The 17500-nt window shown below is 42.9% G+C and overlaps 1 protein-coding gene across 4 annotated transcripts in view; it reads left to right on the plus strand.

Annotated features, from left to right (window-relative positions):
- Positions 1-17500, plus strand: part of COL8A1 (collagen type VIII alpha 1 chain) — a 125446-nt gene that overhangs the window by 49738 nt on the left and 58208 nt on the right. The window contains exon 2 of one of the 4 annotated variants that reach the window (XM_060172168.1): positions 2865-2971. The gene's annotated coding sequence lies outside the window, so the exon portion shown is untranslated. The remainder of the gene's footprint in view (positions 1-2864; positions 2972-17500) is intronic. The other 3 variants (XM_060172170.1, XM_060172169.1, XM_060172171.1) reach the window with 3 other exon arrangements.

Consider the following 17500-nt stretch of genomic DNA (forward strand, 5'->3'; position numbering starts at 1 on the left):
TATGTATTCAAAGAAATTGAGTTTTGGTCTTCTAGTACTTTAAGCTCTATGTAGTATGGTGTGCTTACTTAATTTAATTATATTATTATTATTTGTTTATGCATTGGATAGAGACAGCCAGAAATAGAGAGCAAAGGGGGAAATACAGAGGGAGAGAGAAAGAGAGACATCAGCAGACCTGCTTCAACATTCACAAAGCTATTCCTTTGCAGATGGGGACTAGGGGTTCGAACCCGGATCCTTAAGCATCACATGCCCCTAACTAGGAATGCCACCACCCAGCCCCCTCAATTCTTAGTTGTTTTAAATTCCAGTCGACAACACATTTGAAAGTTTGTTTTCAAATGCAAATTGAGCCATACGTCTAATTATAAAGTTGTTGCATGAAAAAAAAATCTTGACTAGTTCTTTCTAAGTATTCTGTCCTATTTATAGTTCATCCTTCCCAGCTGAACTGAAATGCGGTGAATTGCACATGTCCCATACAGTGAATAGTTCCTTTCAGATCTTGCGATGGTGCTTGACTAGTGAATAATTTGGTTCATTTTGTAAATGGTTGTAGTGCTTTAGAGTGTTTTGAATGGCAAAGTTAAAAGAAGTGTCATCACAACAAAAAAAGTCTTAATTAGTAATCAAAAGAACGGTTTCTGGCTCATAAGGAAAAAAATAACTTGTTAAGCATGTGTTATGAACACTCTGCAGATGCCAAAAGAGGAAGTCCCTCTCCTGTTATAAATGTGACAGTGAAGGTCTTGCTGCATTTTCTCTGCCTCCAAGCCTTCAGTTTAGAACGTGCTTTGTCATCTCTGGGGTCTGGAACTGTGAAGGCTGTGCAGAGAAACAGAGGCTGACTGTGAACTTCAACTTTGTATCCTCTCCTGCTTCAGCTTCACCCTATTCAAAAAAAGGAAAAAAAAATGGCAGAAGAAACTGGAGGGAATTTTATTGTCAAATTAAGTCATACTTAAAATTCTTTTTCTTTATTGGAGGATCAATGGTTTACAGTTGACAGTAAAATACAGTAGCTGGTCCATGTGTCACATGTCTCAGTTTTCCACAAAACACTCTCACCCCCACCTAGGTCCTCCTCCGCCATCATGTTCCAGGATCTGAACCCTCCCCCACCCCCACCCCTTAACTTTGGTGCCGTACACCAACCCCAGTCCACGTTCTGCTGTGTGTTTCCCTTCTGTTCTTATTTCTCAACTTCTGTCCATGAGTGAGATCATCCCACACTCATCCTTCTCTTTCTGGCTGATCTCACTTCATATGATACCTTCAAGCTCCATCTAAGATGTGGGAAAGAAGGTGAATTCATCATTATTAATAGCTGAGTAGTATTCCATTGTGTATCTAGACCACAACTTGCTCAGCCACTCATCTGTTGTTGGACACCTGGGTTGCTTCCAGGTTTTGGCTATTACAAATTGTGCTGATATGGACATATGTGTGCACAGATCTTTTTGGATGGATGTGTTGGGTTCCTTAGGCTCTATCCCCAGGAGAGGAATTGCAGGGTCATAGGGCAGGTCCATTTCTAGCCTTCTGAGAGTTCTCCAGACTGTTCCCACAGGAGCTGGACATATTGACATTCCCACCAGCAGTGCAGGAGGCTCCTTTGACCCCAAAACCCCTCCAGCATTTGCTGCTGTTCCATGTGTGCCGTTCTCGCAGGAGTGAAATGGTGTCTCATTGTTGTCTTTATTTGCATTTCTCTCATAATCAATTACTTTCAGCATTTTTCCATATGTCTGTTGGCCCTCTGGATCTCTTCTTTGGTTGAGAGTCTGTATCCATGTCTTTTCCTCATTTTTAATGAGGTTGTTAGTTTCTTTTGTTGCTAAGTGGACTTTCTAAACAAGTCTGCAAAATATAACAAGACAAAATGAAGAATTTCTATTATGAAAAACAGTTAAATTTCTGGAATTCAATTTAAGTGGAATGAAATTCCATACTATTTGGAAAAAAAAAAAACTGAAATGACAATTAATTCACAAAGCATACTCAACAAATTAAGTTGCATCTGAAACTCAAATGAAAAACTTAAGTATCCACAAAAGCAATCTCTCCCCTGATTTGACGAATAACTGAGAATAATTCCTTGCTGAGTCTTGGTCGTGTGCGCACTGGATGGCTTGTGTGGATGGATCCACTCCCTCCCTCCCTCACATAAACCCACGTTTTCTTCTTTGGCTTTATTTCTCCGCAAATTTGATCTGCAGAGCAGATACTGGAATGCTTGCCAAATCGTCTAGACTTTCCTAGATGATCTAGACATCTAAACATTCTAGATGATTCTAGATCATTCTAGATGATCTTAGCCCTGTACTAATGGGAATTAAGTTCCTAAGAATGTAACATCTAGTGCAGTCATGAAACTAATAAAGACACATACTGCTTTATTTGGAGACAAATTGTATGTAGCCTTTATGTAAAAGCAACCAAGTGTACCTTTGTATATACAGGAGACAAAATTATTAGGAAAGCTACCAAGGAAGGGGATGGGATATGGAGCTCTGGGGGTGGGCACTGTGTGGAGCTGTATCCCTCTTATCCTATTGTGCCGTGTTTCCTTTTTATAAATAAAATTATTGTTAAAAGAATATTAGCAAATAATTGACAAGACAAAAAAATTAATCTCTCACAGGCAGTGTATAGGGATCTATCATGCCTCTTAAATGTGCACTACACTTTTGGTAAATAGTAGCATTTTAAGTGAAGTGTGTATTTTATAAATCCCTATTATATCATTTCTTTAGCACCCAAAAACAGTATGTCTTGGTAACAGTTTAGCTTCTACCTATCTTTGCAAAAAAAAAAAAAAAAAAACTCTTTTTTTTTTTTTCTTTCCCCCTCTGCTTCAGCAGCTGTTTGGAAAGTGGAGTAGCAACGGGTGAAGAGACCGAAGCAGCCACTGGTGAGCACAAACCAGGCCATTGGTCCTGATTCCACAGGTGCAGCAAGTCTCAGTGTAAGTGAGAGGTGGTGCGTGGTGGGTGGAGCCAGTGGCCTGTCAATGGGGACAGGGACAGCTGGCAGTTAGCTACCGCCCTGTCTGCAGGCCCTATCGCCTCCACTGTTACAGAACTCAGAGCCCATCGCTATGAATGCCAGGGGCTCTTAGAATCCCAGAGAGTGAAAATACACGTGCAGAGTGTGACTCTAGCTGGTTTTTAAGTCCAAGTATGTTGAACAGAATCTTAAAATAATGATTTCCATAGGATCTGATTAGGTACCAAGTGTTCAGCAGATGCTAACTGCTAAATTTTGCAAAGGAAAATGACTGACTTAATCTTCTTTTCATGATTCAGCAGTGGGTTTAAGTCATAAAAGATCGAAAGATCTATAAAATAAATAATTCCCACATAAATGAGAAAATGAAGACAATCTTATCATCTCCCAGTCATGTCTGGATGGGCTTCTCTGCCACTATCAAATTTCTCTTAATTGGACCAATTTCTTCCTGGCTGGTAGAGCGCAGCTTTAACTTCTATATTGTAATGAGAAAATGATGTGCTCCAGATGTCTGATGGGATGGGTCCTCAACATCCCCGAAGACTATCTAGTCTGAATGTGCGATCAGACAGACATCACTTCATCCCACTGATGCTGAGTGTGCTCAGTGAAAGGACGTTAGAGTCTTACTAAAGAATCTCTGCAGAAACAGTTCACATGTAAAGTCCATCATGACCCTTTTTCTTTATGGAAGGAGAACCATCCATTTCTGACAAGTAGACATTATCTCATAGTACCCAAGTGTCCTATGCTTTTTCCCACTGCCTGCTCTTAAGTGTGAGTGTTGGACTCAACATTTACTAATATAATAGTACAATGGGTTTTATGGTCTAGTTCATTTTATTTAGTAACTTAATGTCTGAATATTTAAGATTCCCAATATTTTTGCTTCCTTGCTGGAGATCCACTGAAACATAAAAGTACAGTGTCTAGCCAAGTAATTATCTTTTTTTTTACTTTTTATTAGTGTTTTTGTAATAATTAACAAGATTGTAAGATCACAGGGGTACAACTCTAAACAGTTCCAACCACCAGAGTTCTGTGTCCCACCCCCTCCATTGGAAGCTTCCCTATTCTTTATCCCTCTGGGAGGGTGGACCAAATTCTTTATGGGGAGCAGAAGCCTGTCTCTGTCTCTGTCTTTCCCTAGTGGGACAGGGCTCTGGGGAGGGGAGGTTCCAGGACACATTCTTGAGGTCGTCTACACAGAGAAGTCAGGATGGAGTTATGGTAGCATCTGCAAGTTGGTGGTTGAAAGGCGATACAATATAAAGCAGGACAAACTGTTTAATAAACAGGAACCAAAAGGTAAGAATAGAGCAGATGAAATTAGGGGTCTTCATGTGGGAAGAAGCTAGGAGGTCTATCTTACGTATGTTCCAAGGGGCCCATGACTTCAGTCACTTTTGCCTGAACCTGATCGCTAACATGCAGGTGGGCTAAAAGTATTGTCTGGGAAGATGGTGTCAGAGTTGAAAATAGGACCAGAAAGCTGGATTAGGGCAGAGAGTAGCTCCCAAACATGAGGAAAATATATAAATACCATTAAGTGTTAACCCCATTGATTTGCCCCAGGGCCCACGTCTGTTCCTATTCAGCACAGGAGCCTGTGTGGCCTTCCGAGTCCCTGTCAGTCTGAGCTCGCAATCCATGGTCACAGCTGGAACCTTCCAGGCTGCTCTCATGTCCGGACCCGTCTTCCTCGAGGGGCAGAGCAGGCTGACCAGCCTCCCTTCAGAGAGTGGGGAGTCCCCACCATGGCTGCTCTGCCGTGAGAGGCCACAAGAGTAGCGCAGTAGTTAAGAGCCACGGACAGCCTGCCTAGAATGTATCTACTCAGAGCTTCTAGAGAAACTGCAAATAGGTTACTGATTCCTAATGGCTCACATTTTTACTAGGAACAGCACTGGTTGTTTTGGCTGGATTCCATTAAGGCCAGATGTTAATCAGATGAAATATTTAGAATGTAAAACCATTGAATAAAAAGTCTGTAGTCCTTTAAGCAACGGGTTATACCACTGATGTCCATCATGGCTGAAAGGAGGCATGACTTTTGTTACATTCGTACTGTCAGGAGAAGGTTCTGAACTCAATCCAGAGAAACTCGAACTGGTGCAACCAACAACAGGCTCAATTTCTGGACTTCCTGTAACAAAATCTGACTGCCAAAGGCACTGATGGGTTCACTCAGTAAAAACTTATAATAATGATATTAAAATAAATCATAAAAGTTGGGGAGGTGGTTACTGTGGGGCGAAGGAGAAGGGATGGCTTGTAAAAATCATGGTGGGAATATCCAAAGTACATTTTATTGAGCTCTTAAAATGATGCTTTGTTTTCAAATGAGGGTGCAAAAAGAATCCAAAGGAAAGGTGAGTCAATAGACTATTCCACTCAACGCTCAGCAGCAGTGACACTGAATGAAAATGAACTTGGCGTTTATTCATTCAGGCAGAGTTCTGCGTTCAGGCAGGCCCAAAGGCTGTATATGATAGCTCCTGTTTTGTTTTTTGTTTTTTTACAAAAATAGCCATCTAAGAATCATTTTAAGAAGGGATTTTGATGGAAAGCAATAAAAAAACGTTAATATTTTCTTTTTACTGGCGAATTAATGGTTTACAGTGAATACAAATATTGGTGAGTATAAAACAACATTTCTCAGCTTGCTTTCTTTCTTATCTTTTTCTTTTTGCCTCCAGGGTTAGTGCTGGGCTCAGTGCCTGCACCATGAATCCACCGCTCCTGGAGGCCATCTTTTTCCCTTTTCGTTGATCTTCTTGTTTTATCATTGTTGTGGTTATCCTTATTGTTGTCATTATTGATGTCATTGTTGTTGGATAGGACAGAGAGAAATGGAGAGAGGAGGGAAAGACAGAGGGGGAGAGAAAGACAGACACCTGCACACCTGCTTCACCGCCTGTGAAGTGACTCCCCGTACAGGTGGGGAGCCGGGGGCTCGAACCCGGATCCTTGCACCAGTCCTTGCCCTTTGCACCACGTGCGCTTAACCCACTACGCCACCACCCGACCCCCTTAGCTTTCTTCATACCACTCTCACCCCCACCTAGGGGCCCACACCATCATGCATCAGGACCTGAATGCTCCCCGCTTCCCAGAGTCCTTTACACTGGTGCAAGACATCAAACTAATAATTACACTAATGCTTTTTGAGTATATATGTATATGTAGTCTCAGTGAAAATGCACTTAGTTTACACTTAATTCCTCACAATATAAAGCACTTAGTTTACATTTAACTCCTCACAATATAAAGCACTAAACATTTTGTATTAGTTTTTAAGTTATATAGACAACTTGAAACAAATGCAAAGAATGTACATTTTGAGAGTTTTGCAGTCAGGGGGCTAGAAATAGAGCAAAGTGAATTCTCTCTACTGTGCCCAAGAATAAAGAAGGGGATCTTTTAACATCCTGTTTAGTGATCTAGAACTCCTTTCTGATCATCTTTACCTCCCAAGACTGTAAATCACAGAATCATGTATCATAGATCTAGGGGGATTCACGGTTCATAGTCAGTCACAGTCATTGGCACATGTGTGGCATCTCTTGGTTTTCCACAGAACACTCTGACCCCCACCCAGGTCCTCCTCCGCCAGCCTGTTCCAGGGCCTGAGCCCAGAGATGCCTTAGCAGTTAGCTCTCCTTGATAACTGTCAGATAAGCAGACTCCTTTTGCTCAGGGCAATGCCCTACGTGCTTCACACATGATGAGCCTCGAGAAAATGGATGTTCTCACTTTCTGTCCGCAAAGTCATGTGTCTCTTGGATTCACACATGTGAGTTAATGATCTACATCTGTGACCAAACTGACTGTGAACTGATGCCTATCTATTTTATTCATCAGGCCCAGTACAGAAGGGCTTTCTTGTGGTTGTCCCACATTTTGGAGATAAATAGGGTGGAGAAACCACAGTTCAATTTGGAAGTAGAAAGTTTGGGAGTTTGAAGAGTTTGGGCTTTTATATCATCTGACAGCCATAAAGTCCACTCCAACGGTCGCCATTCTGCTATGCAAACATGTAAGTCCTCCAAGTCTACTTGACAGCAGAGCAGTGTGACAGTGGCTAAGCAGACCCTGGGTCTTCAGTGTGGAGTTTACTCTTTTTTTTTTTTTTTTTTGCCACACTCTTCCTTCTTCAAAATTGTTTAATAAAAGAGGAGGGGTTGTGCTTGGTTGAAATATTTGGCTGGAAGTTAAAAGATTTTATCCTTGATTCTCCTCCCATTTAAAAATGTGACTGTGGGAGAGAATAAATCCACAGTAACAGAGGCTGGTAATACCTTCCATGTGTCTGACGTGCTGTGAGCTGACAGACACTTTCATATACGATGTCTTATTGGATTTCCCCTACTGTGTCTTGACAGGAGTATGACAGTCATTAATAACCTCTGTTACAGAGAGTAGGAATTTGAGACCTAGAGAAATGAAATCACGTGTTCACCAGCAACTCAGTTTTGAACGTCCGCAGCAGAAACAGGCGTGTAATTGAGTTCCGAATTCCAAGCCCTTCTCTGTCATCTTTCCTCCACCCCACAGGGCCGCCCTCTGGTGCCTTCAGCAAGGGAACACCAGAGCTCAGTTACCCAATATGGCAGCCCCCGCCCACGTGTGAGGACTGGGTAACTGCAGTGGGACTTAGCTCGATGAACAGTTATTACAAGTACAAAATACATGCCGTATTCCTAAGACTCTGAATTAGCAAATCTGAACTAGCTCAAGAATGTTTTCATCTTGACTGCATGTGGGAATGATGGATTGGGGTTAAATTCTTGAGTTAAATCAGACAAGTGACTACCATTAATTTAATTTGTTTATTTTCATTTTTCAAGGGTTAGTGGAAAATGGGGTGACATATTTCTCAAATTACTTCTACTGGACAGTGCTAGACTAGAGAATGGCGTGGTGCAGAACCCACAATACAGGCTTGACAGTATGGAACTCTTGTTTGCTCTGTCTTGACGTAGCTGAGACAAGTTTCCCAAAAACACTGTCACACAGGAAGCAGTGTAGCTTAGTAGCGAAGACTCCACTGTTCTCACACATCTTTTAACATGCTGGGAAAAAAAGTCAGGCTTCATTAGTTTACGTGTCAAATTTCTCATTCATTCATTCATTCATTCACTCACTCATTCTGTCCTTGGTGAATGCTTCAAAGACAAAAGTACCATGAAAACAACTGCAGAGTGTATTTATGTTCCCATTAAGCATTATGAGAAAAAGATACTGAGAGTTGGAATAAATAATGAAAAGTTATAATTACAACATATTTGTAATTTTTCAAAATATTTTAATCCATGATCTCTAAAGAAGTGGTGTGTGAAAAAAAAAATCTAACTAAAAAGCCCTAGGAAAAAATATGAACTTATATATGAGGGGGAAAAATACATAGAATAAAAAACGGCTCAAGTAACTGAAAGTTAATATCCTCTTGTCATTTATTTTGTGACCTCGGTCACTGTACTGAGAATTAGACAGGAACTACACAGCTGTTAAGAACAATAACCCCAGGAGGTAGCACAGCGGGTTAAGTGCACATGGCGCAAAGTGCAAGGACTGGCATAAGGATCCTAGTTCAAGCCCTGGCTCCCCACCTTCAGAAGGGTTGCCTCACAAACGGTGAAGCAGTTGTCTATCTATCTTTCTTTTTGTTTTCAATTTTTATTATCTTTATTTATTTATCAGATAGAGACAGCCAGAAATTGAGAGGGTAAGGGGAGATAGAGATACACACAGAGAGACACCTGCAACACTGCTTCACCGCTGTGAAGCTTTCCCCTTGCAGGTGGGGACTGGGGGCTCGAACCTGGGTCCTTGCACACTGTAACATGTGTGCCCAACCAGGTGTGCTACCATCCAGCCCCCAGGTGTCTATCTTTCTCTTCCCTTCTCTGTCTCCCCTCCTCTCTCAGTTTCTCTCTGTCCTATCCAACAGCATCAATGACAACAAAAGGGCAACAAAAACAAAAAGAGAAGAAGAAGAATGACCCATCTTGGACAGAGCTAGAAGGAATTATGTTACGTGAGCTAAGTCAGAAAGATGAAGACGAGTATGGGATGATCCCACTCATCCACAGAAGCTGAGAAAGAAGAACAGACAGGGAAACTCAAAGCAGGATCTGAGTTTGAAGTAGGGCAGCAAAGTAAAAATCCTGGCTGAGGGTGAGGGTGAGGGTGGGGGTGAGGGTGGATGTTCAGCTTCATGGGGTGGGGGGCGGGGAACGCAGTCTTTTGGTGGTGGGAATGGTGTTTATGTACACTCCAATTAATTTTCAGTCATATAAATCACTATTTAATTCATATGAGAGGGCAACCAAACTTTTTCATGTACAGACCAGACGCTGAGTCTTCGATATGTTGATTCTCTTAAAAGCTTAGACAAGGGAGGCGGGCGGTAGCACAGCGGGTTAAGTACACGTGGCGCAAAGCGCAGGGACCAGCATGAGGATCCTGGCTCGAGCCCCCGGCTCCCCACCTGCAGGAGAGTCACTTCACAGGCAGTGAAGCAGGTCTGCAGGTGTCTGTCTTTCTCTCCCCCTCTCTGTCTTCCCCTCCTCTCTCCATTTCTCTCTGTCCTATCTAACAATGATGCCATCAATAGTAACTACAACAACAATAACAAGGGCAACAAAAGGGAAAATAAATAAATAATATTTTAATAAATAAATAAATAAGCTTAGACAAGGGAGAACAGAAGCAACCGGTGACACAGCTATATACAAATAATGTCAAAGGACATAAATTATGTTGTGTATGATACAGAAAATCCTAACAAAGGGATATTTCTTTTTTTTTGAAGCAATTAAAAAGTTTTTTGTTTTTGTTTTTTTAAAAATATTTATTTATTTACTCCCTTTTGTTGCCCTTGTTGCTTTATTGTTGTGGTTGTTATTGTTGTTATTGATGTCATTGTTGGATAGGACAGAGAGAAATGGAGAGAGGAGGGGAAGACAGAGAGGGGGAGAGAAAGACAGACACCTGCAGACCTGCTTCACCGCCTGTGAAGTGACTCCCCTGCAGGTGGGGAGCCGGGGGCTCGAACCTGGGATCCTTATGCCGGTCCTTGCGCTTTGCGCCACCTGCGCTTAACCCGCTGCGCTACCGCCCGACTCCCGCAATTAAAAGTTTTAATATTGAACAGATATTTTATATTAAAGAATTATTAATATTTTAGAAGTAACAATGGTTCTTTAATTACATAAAAATAGTTTCTTTTCAGACACATGTGAATGGCATAAAATAATATATGAAATGAATTTAAAATAATGAAAAGAGGCAAGAAGAAGTGGGTAGAAGTTCAGATCATATAATTGATCAGACCATATAGTTGTTCTGTATTGGTTTCTGTGAAATCAGAATGAACGTATTTGGCTGTTACTTATCATGGAAATATGTGAAATTGTACCATGTGTCAACAACTGAACTGTAAGCCACTAAGCTCCCCCCCCCTTTAAGCGATTTGAGACAAAAAGAAGAAGATTGGAATTTGTTATACTTTTTCTTTTGTCTTTTATTTTTCCCCCCAGAGTTTTTTACTTTGGTGTAATACTCTAAACTCAGTCAAATTTGCTTTGCATTTCCCTTTCTGTTCTTTTTCAATTTCTGTTTATGAACGGGATCACCCCTACTCATCTTTCTCTTTCCAGCTTAGCTCACCTAACATAATTCCTTCCAGCTCCGTCCAAGATGGGTCAGAGAAGGTGAGCTCATTGTTCTTAATAGCTGAGTGGTGTTCCTTTGTGTATATAGACCACAGCTTTCTCAGCCACTCATCTGTAGGTGGGCACCTGGGTTGTTTCTAGGTTTTGGCTATTGCGAATCATGCTGCTATGAACATAGGTGTACTTTTATCTTTTTGGATGGGTGTGCTTGACTCCTTAAGATATATCCCCAGGAGAGCAATTACTGGGTCATAAGAAGGTCCATTTCCAGACTTGTGGGAGTTCTCCAGACAGCTCTACACAGCGGTTGGATCAGTTTACATTCCCACCAGCAATGCAGGAGGGATCACAGAGGGATTTTTCAAAGTGAACCCAATTGCCAACTAATGTGATTATAGCAATAACTATCTATTGTCTTCTTAAACCCTAAGACAGCAGGAGCCTCCCGCTTCCTCTATAGAGCCTGTATTTCCCCCAGTCCTGCAACCTCTAGGGTGGGGCTCACTTAACTACATTAAAAGCTGAATAAGTACAAGAGACTGGCAGACTTTAACGATGACTCTTTAGTCACTATCAGGCCACCCCATCAGCTGGGGCCCTATTTGGGGAGTCCTGAGATTCCCAAACAGACATGATGGGCCTAGACCTCGAATAAATCCCTCTCTCCATTGTTACTGGTCATTTCTATCAGGAAATAGACCCCTTTGTGGGCCCCCATAGGACCTTACCTTCAACTTAGAGCAACAATGGTAGAGAATGTTCCATCCTCCAAAGGGAGGATAAACAACATACTCTATGCTACACCTGAGGAAGATGGGTCCTGATACTGGGGCAGCTTGGAATGTTCCTACTCATGACCACAGAATGTGAGCTCAGATCTACAGGGATGCAGAGGTCACACAGGCTCCTCAGCTAAATATGGGCCCCAGATCACATCAAATCAATGGGGTTTACAGTCAACAATATTCATACCCCTTTCCCATATTAGGGAGCTACTCTCTTCCCTGATCCAGCTTTCTGGTCCTTTTCTAGCCATGACATCATCTCCCCAGACAATAACTTGGATACACCTGCATATCAGATGTCAGGCTCAGGAAAAAAAAAAAACTACTATAGGCACAGGCCCTTTGGAATACTACTAAAATATGCCTACTAGCTATCTACAAAACGGAGACCCCCCCAAAAAAATCTTCATCTGCACTATTCCAGCCTTTAGGTTCATTTGTTTGGCTTTGTATGTTAACTCTCCTTTCAACCACCAGGTTCCAGATGCTAGCGTGTCCTGGAGCTCCGATTCCCCAGATCCCTGCCCCACTAGGGAAAGAGAGAGACAGGCTAGGAGTATGGATCCACCTGTCAACACCCATGTTCAGCAGGGAAGCAATGACAGAAGCCAGACCTTCCGCCTTCTGCATACCACAGTGACCCTGGGTCCATACTCCCAGAGGGATAGAGAATAGGAAAGCTATCAGGGGAGGGGATGGGATACAGAGTTCTGGTGGTGGGAATTGTGTGGAGTTGTACCCCTCTTATCCTGTGGTTTTGTCAGTGTTTCCTTTTTATAAATTAACAACAACAAAAAAGAATTAGACATGGGGCTGGGTGGAGGTGCAGCAGGTTAAACACACATGGTGCAAAGCACAAGGACCAGCGTAAGGATCCCGGTTCGAGCCCCCAGCTCCCCACCTGCCGGGGGGTCATTTCACAAGTGGTGAAACAGGTCTGCAGGTATCTGTCTTTCTATCCCCCTCTCTGTCTTCCCCTCCTCTCTCCATTTCTCTCTGTCCTATCCAACAACAACAGCTATGACAACAATAACAACAGCAACAAGGGCAACAAAATGGGAAAAATGGTCTCCAAGAGCAGTGGATTTGTAGTACAGTCACTGAGCCCCAGTGATAACACTGGAGGGAAGAAAGAATTAGACCAACATGGTCGCATTTAGATTTTTTCCTGAATAAGATGATATTTTCTTTCCTTTTTTATTTTTATTTATAAAAAGGAAACACTGACAAATAGGATAAGAGGGGTACAACTCCACACAATTCCCACCACCAGATCTCCGTATCCCATCCCCTCCCCTGATAGCTTTCCTATTCTCTATCCCTCTGGGAGCATGGACCCAGGGTCACTGTGGGATGCAGAAGGTGGAAGGTCTGGCTTCTGTCATTGCTTCCCCGCTGAACATGGGCGTTGACAGGTGGATCCACACCCCCAGCCTGTCTCTCTCTTTCCTTAGTGGGGCAGGGCTCTGGGGAAGGGAGGCTCCAGGACACGTTGGTGGGGTCATCTGCCCAGGGAAGTCCAGTTGGCATCATTTAGATATTTTACAACAGATAACAGAACCACAGCTATTAACCATTACTGTCTCGGACTTCAGTGTTATTTGAAATCATAGTTTAATCTATCACAGAACTATTAGAAACACTTGGAAGTAATTCCATTTTATTTCAATCCCACTAGTGTTTATCTAGAAAATACAATGACATGGAACGGTTATAGACAGTGGAGGGCACTGAACACTAAGGTAAGAACTCCTTACAAGCCTGTTTTTGAAAAACACAGACACAAAAGGCTTACTCTTCGCTTTCTAAAGAGGTTGTTGGATATTGGTAGCACCATTCCCTCAAGGTATTAAGCTCTGCCTAGTGGTACCAGGTCAAAAAAAAAAAAAAAAAAAAAGCTATGTAGTACAAATACAAGAGGCTTCTCCTTCCTCTACAGATTATAATCGGCAGAGAAAAGTGGCTTGAAATTACCTTAAGTCTTTCTGGGAAAAGGAAAGAATAAAGCGAGTGCAGAGCCTGAATCGAAAGGCCTCTGGAAAGCACAGCCTCCGTCCGGAAAGCTGCAGGGCCCGATGACTTCGTGCCATAGTGGAAACGCTGCTTTAGAAGGCGCAGAGACGATTGCCTAAGCTGATGTTGTTCTGGCTCGTAAGAGAGGAGTTCAGAATAGAATGTAGAAGTCACTAATTTCTTGCTTTTTGCTTACTGGAGTCAGAGGCATACATCAAATTCAATCTTGTTTTTATATTTTAGATTGTCAGGGATAGGGAGGGAAGGACACTCAGACACTGGGACTAAGGCAGCAAAGCTTCCTGCCGTGCAGCAAGGGAGAGGGGTGTGCACATCTCAAGCAGAGTCCTGCCCAGTGAGCTATATCGCCTGCCAATATCTTTATGTCTTGGGGTTTTATTTTATTTTATTTTATTTTATTTTTGCCTCAAGGGTTATTGCTGGGGCCTGGTGCCTGCACTAGGAACCCACTGCTCCTGGAGGCCAATTTTTTCCATTATGGTTGCTGCTGCTGTTATTGCTGTTGTTGTTGCTGGACAGGACAGAGAGAAATCAAGAGAGGAAGGGAAGACAGAGAGGGGGAGAGAAAGACAGACACCTGCTTCACTGCCTGTGAAGCGACTCCCCTGCAGGTGGGTAACTGGGGGCTCGAAGCTGGATCTTTGCACGGGTCCTTGCGCTTCGTACTATGTGTGCTTAACCCACTGCACTACAGCACAGCTTCCCCATTTTTAAATTGTCTTTATTTATTTATTGGATAGAGACAGCCAGAAATCGAAAGGGGAGGGGGAGATAGACAGGGAGAGAGAGACACCTGCAGCCCTGCTTCACTACCCAGGACGGGGGTTCAAACCTGGGACCTTGTGCATGGTGACATGTGCTCTCAACCAAGCACACCACCTGGCCCCCAATATCTTTCTGCATCATTATTTATACCTCCCTGCAGTAGCTCCAGAGTGAGCAGTTCTGCTTTTTAAATAGCCACATAATGAACAAGATTGCAATAAACTCCAGAGTTGATCACAAGCAAGAAAGCAATGACTCACAAGAGCACGTAAATGCAAACTGCCTGCAAGTCCTCTCCCGGGGACAGATCCTGAGGACCCCAACACACCCATCCAAAACGATCTGTGCACCTGTGTTCACAGCAGCACAATCTGTAACAGCCACAACCTGGAAGCAGCCCAGGTGGCTGAGCAAGTTGTGGTCTATGTAAATGCAAATCGTGTTTTCAGTCACAATTTTTTTAATAGTTAGAACACATTTTGCAAGTTCTTTTTGCACAGAAGTGTCATTACTTTTGGAATAAGGAAGCAGTACCAGTACTTATTCTTTGATTTAAGATAAAATAGCTTTTGAGCTATGCACCCTAATAAGGAAAGTGAACATTGGATGGGGAATTCTAGACTTTCCTAGAAAAAGGTTACCCTCAGCTATGAGCATGAAGGTGAGGGCTGAAGTCCAAAACTGTCATTGAGATAGTAAGAGAAGCAGCATTGTGTGAGTGGACATCTTCACCTTGAAACAACCTGGCTGTGTGTGGGGACATGGTGGGCTGAGCCTGGCTGGGAGGGAAGGACGGCACTTGTACAGGGAGGGCCAGCTGGAGGAGCCTGGATCAACACACACAACACACACTACAGTGCACTGGGGCCAGGGTTCAAGCCCCTGGTCTCACCTGCAGGGGGGAAGCTTAACAAGCAGAGAAGCAGGGCTACAGGTGTCTCTCTCTGCCTTTCTGTCTCCTCTCTCTCTCTTCCCTCCCCCTCTACAAAATAAGGAAAGAAGAGAGGAGAAAAGAGAAGACAGTATTTTCAAGTCTGATACTCTAAGGTCCCAGGTTCAATCCTCAGCACCTCTGCGCTCTCTCTCTCTCTCTGTAATAAGTATAAGTAAAAAGAAATATTTTTAAAAGACTGCCCATCAGTCAATGCTAAATAACTCCTGCTTGAAGCCCACCTAAGTCTCTGATCCTGAGACACTGAAAATCCCTGGGGACACAGTTGCAGTCAAATCAAGATCTCACTATAAAGAGAATTCAGGGTCCCCGCAGACATCTCAGCTGGTAGCGTTCACACCCTGAAGCCCTGGGTTCAGCCCTGGGCACACCCCCATGGGGATGCAGTGCTGTGGTATTTCTCCTCTCTCTCGCTTCTCTCTTTTGCTTTCTCTCTGAAATAAGAATGGAAAATTGAGTCAGGGAAGCCATTTAGTAATGTGGCACATGCTCAAGGCCCTGGGTTCATTCTAGAGAGGTCCATCATAAATTATTTAAAGATTTGAAATACTCAGTCTGGAGGGCCGGGCAGTAGCGCAGCAGGTTAAGCGCAGGTGGCACAAAGCGCAAGGACCGGCTCAAGGATCCCAGTTCAAGCCCCTGGCTCCCCACCTGCAGGGGAGTCACTTCCCAGGCGGTGAAGCAGGTCTGCAGGTGTCTGTCTTTCTCTGCCCCTCTCTGTCTTCCCCTCTTCTCTTGAGTTCTTTTTTTTTTTAATTTCTTTATTGGGGAATTAATGTTTTACATTCAACAGTAAATACAATAGTTTGTACATGCATAACATTCCCCAGATTCCCATTTAACAATACAACCCCCACTATGTCATTCATCATCCTTCATGGACCTGCATTCTCCCCACCCACCCACCCCAGAGTCTTTTACTTGGGTGCGATACGCCAATTCCATTTCAGGTTCTACTTGTGTTTTCATTTCTGATCTTGTTTTTCAACTTCTGCCTGAGAGTGAGATCATCCCATATTCATCCTTCTGTTTCTGACTTATTTCACTCAACATGATTTTTTCAAGGTCCATCCAAGATGGGCTGAAAACAGTGAAGTCACCATTTTTTATAGCTGAGTAGTATTCCATTGTGTATCTAGACCACAACTTGCTCAGCCACTCATCTGTTGTTGGACACCTGGGTTGCTTCCAGGTTTTGGCTATTACAAATTGTGCTGCCAAGAACATATGTGTACACAGATCTTTTTGGATGGATGTGTTGGGTTCCTTAGGATCTATCCCCAGGAGGGGAATTGCAGGGTCATAGGGTAGGTCCATTTCTAGCCTTCTGAGAGTTCTCCAGACTGCTCTCCACAGAGGTTGGACCCATTGACATTCCCACCAGCAGTGCAGGAGGGTTCCTTTGACCCCACATCCTCTCCAGCATTTGCTGCTGTTCCCTTTTCTGATGTCTGACATTCTCACAGGAGTGAAGTGATATCTCATTGTTGTCTTGATTTGCATTTCTCTGACAATCAGAGACTTGGAGCATTTTTTTCATGTGTTTCTCGGCCTTTTGGTTCTCTTCTGTGGTGAATATTCTGTCCAAGCCCTCCCCCCATTTTTGGATGAGTTCTATATCCTATCCAACAACAGTAATAGTAACAACAATAACAAGAGCAACAAAAGTGGAACAAATGGCCTCCAGGAGCAGTGGATTCATAGTGCAGGCACCGAGCCCAGCAATAACCCTGGAGGCAAAAACAAAACACCTCAGTCTGGGGAGATAGCATAATAATTACGGAAACTTTCCTGCCTGCGGCTCTGAGCTCCCAGGTTCAGTCCCCAGCACCACCATAAACCAGAGCTGAGCAAGGCTCTGGTATTTCTGTCTGTCTTTCCCTGTATCTCTCTCACTAGTATAGTTAATAAAATGTTTTCATAAGATTAAATACTCAGGAGTGAATTGTTTCTTCCATTTTATCATCAGTACGCAGATGGTTAGGACCTTTCTAGATTATTTCGTTCAAGGCCAATATTTTGTAAATGAGAAAGTTTAGGGGCAAAAAAAAAAAAAAAAAAAACACCAAAAAAAATTACCAGGAAAAGGTGAACTTACTGAAAAATATCCCAAACAGTCCAGAAGTTTCTTGAAGCTTACCTAGAAATGGTTTTGTATTTTAAATTCCATTGGGATTTTGTGACTTGATTCGTGTATAAGGAAGAAAGGTGCTAATATGAACTGGTTTTCAGAAATGATGTGAAAATCATCCATGTGGTAAATGCCAAAA

The sequence above is a fragment of the Erinaceus europaeus genome, chromosome 14 (assembly GCF_950295315.1).
Source record: "Erinaceus europaeus chromosome 14, mEriEur2.1, whole genome shotgun sequence".
Lineage (NCBI taxonomy): Eukaryota > Metazoa > Chordata > Mammalia > Eulipotyphla > Erinaceidae > Erinaceus > Erinaceus europaeus.